The sequence below is a fragment of the Schistocerca nitens genome, chromosome 11, assembly GCF_023898315.1.
Source record: "Schistocerca nitens isolate TAMUIC-IGC-003100 chromosome 11, iqSchNite1.1, whole genome shotgun sequence".
NCBI classification, from domain to species: Eukaryota; Metazoa; Arthropoda; class Insecta; order Orthoptera; family Acrididae; genus Schistocerca; species Schistocerca nitens.
This window is the reverse complement of record NC_064624.1, coordinates 188,082,476-188,085,526: the sequence shown is the minus strand read 5'-3', so window position 1 is coordinate 188,085,526 and position 3,051 is coordinate 188,082,476.

Here is a 3,051-nt window from a genome sequence, read left to right as displayed (position 1 = left end):
CCAAATATTTTTGTGGCAGCATAATTCACACCTTTTTGTGACAAAGTGAGATTTAATCCAGAGTAGTGAAGATCTTAGTTTCTTCTAGTGTTGTAGCTATGCACTTTGCTGTTATTTTTGAATTGGGGTGAGTCATTGACAAATGTCATAAATGAATATATGTACTGTGAAGGTACTGTGAATATCGCGAGTTCATTAGATAAATGTCCACAAGGTCATCTTCGGTGGGCTCCAGCGGTTAGTCTGATGCTATGAATACTTTTCCTCTTAGTGACGAATTGCCCCCAAATACGATACCATGTGTAAGCAGTGAATGAAAATAGGCATAGTAGGCTAATTTAATGATGTTCATCACCAATATTTTGCAATAACCGCAGTAGCGTAAGTAGCTCAACCTAATCATTTCAGCAGATCATTGATGTTTCTTGAAATTCAATTTCTCATCAGTGTACACATCCAGAAATTTTGAATACTCTGCCTTAGCAATAGACTTGCTTTCATAGCCTATATTTATCAATGGTGTTACGCCATTTGCTGCACAGAATTGCATGCACTGTTTTTTCTCAAAATTTAATGAGTGTCCATTTGCAGAGAACCACTTAATAATTTTGTGAAAGACATTAGTTACAATTTCCTTGAGTGTGATTACTGTACTTGTATCATTAGCAAAAAGAACTAGCTTTGCATCTTCATGAACATAGAGTGGCAAGTCATTAATATATACTGAGAACAGTAAGGGACCCAAGACTGAACTCTGTGGGACACCATTCTTGATACCTCCCCAGTTAAAGGACTCTGCTGATTTTTGCAGACAATCTGTAGTGCTAATTTCAGCCTTCAGCATTCTTCCAGTTAAATATGAATTAAACCATTTGTGCACTGTCCCACTCATGCCACAGTACTTAAGCTTGTGTAGAAGAAATTCATGATTTACACCATCAAAAGCCTTTGAGAGGTGACAAAATATCCTAATGGGTGATGTTTGGTTATTCAGTGCATTTAATATTTGATCAGTGAAAGCATATTTATAGCATTTTCTCTTGAAAAGCCTTTCTGAAAACCAAATTGACATTTTGTTAGTACTTCATTTTTACAGGTACGTGATGCTACTCCTGAATACATTACTTTTTCAAGACTTTTGAATGAAGCTATCAGAAGTGAGACTGGCTGGTAGTTGTTAGCATCAGACCTATCCCCATTTTGGAAATACGGAAGCGTCCGATCCCGCCCGTCTGCTTTGACGTCACAAATATGGCGGAAACGACCATAAACTACGATTCCAATATGGCGCATATAAAGTCATCACGTACACATTATGAAGACGAAAATACATCAAAAAACAAACACACACACTTTCCACAAAAAGCCTAATGAGACTAACGGGACAAGTGCGGGAAATGGGGTGTTTTTGGGTGGGGGCAAACTAAATATAAACTAATTTAGACACGCACCCCCATACAAAACAACACAAAACTCTCCAAATACCACTAAACACAATATCATCTGAAATCGGACACTTCCCTTGACCTATATAGCTCAACAGCAGCTCCCGATCCCATAAACTAGGATCAAACACTTTCCTTGGCCTATATAGCTCAAAAACATCTCCCGATACCAAAACCAACATACACAGCCACACATTGGGATCGAACACTTCCCTTGACCTGTGCACTGTTAATTTTATCCGTCATATCCATTCCTGAACAAAAACAACAACCGATTAATTTTACTAAAATTACCACATGATGTACAGCGAACACTAAATTAACTTTCACACAAAATCGTTAACTCACTGAAACGAATTCCACCACAAACACAGCCAACACTCGAACAATTCTGGACAATGATCAAAAGCAAACTGAACTCATTACACCACACAAACGAAAACCCTGAACGTACCACCAGAGCACAACAAACCACAACACGACGACATCTACAAACACGCCACACTCACAAACCAAACTCCGCGCCGTCATGACGTCACACACAACACCCTTACGTCAAGGGTCAAAGCCGACGCGTGAGATCGGACGCTTCTGTCGACCCCTCATTTTTACGCAGTTTTTGAACACCAGCGTATTTCAGTCTATCAGGAAAAATACATATCTGGCTGAGACTCCTACTTATTTGTTGGGAACAAGCTTTCAGTACTCCGTAGCACAGCGGGGATTCTTTGATGACACTGATCATTATTTAATCTGCAGTGAAATTGGGATTGTGTGGCCGAAAGTGCTGGAGGTCAGATCCATATGTAGGAGGATAAGAGTGGAGAAACTTCAGGATAAGGAAATCAGGCACAAGTACACTCCTGGAAATGGAAAAAAGAACACATTGACACCGGTGTGTCAGACCCACCATACTTGCTCCGGACACTGCGAGAGGGCTGTACAAGCAATGGTCACACGCACGGCACAGCGGACACACCAGGAACCGCGGTGTTGGCCGTCGAATGGCGCTAGCTGCGCAGCATTTGTGCACCGCCGCCGTCAGTGTCAGCCAGTTTGCCGTGGCATACGGAGCTCCATCGCAGTCTTTAACACTGGTAGCATGCCGCGACAGCGTGGACGTGAACCGTATGTGCAGTTGACGGACTTTGAGCGAGGGCGTATAGTGGGCATGCGGGAGGCCGGGTGGACGTACCGCCGAATTGCTCAACACGTGGGGCGTGAGGTCTCCACAGTACATCGATGTTGTCGCCAGTGGTCGGCGGAAGGTGCACGTGCCCGTCGACCTGGGACCGGACCGCAGCGACGCACGGATGCACGCCAAGACCGTAGGATCCTACGCAGTGCCGTAGGGGACCGCACCGCCACTTCCCAGCAAATTAGGGACACTGTTGCTCCTGCGGTATCGGCGAGGACCATTCGCAACCGTCTCCATGAAGCTGGGCTACGGTCCCGCACACCATTAGGCCGTCTTCCGCTCACGCCCCAACATCGTGCAGCCCGCCTCCAGTGGTGTCGCGACAGGCGTGAATGGAGGGACGAATGGAGACGTGTCGTCTTCAGCGATGAGAGTCGCTTCTGCCTTGGTGCCAATGATGGTCGTATG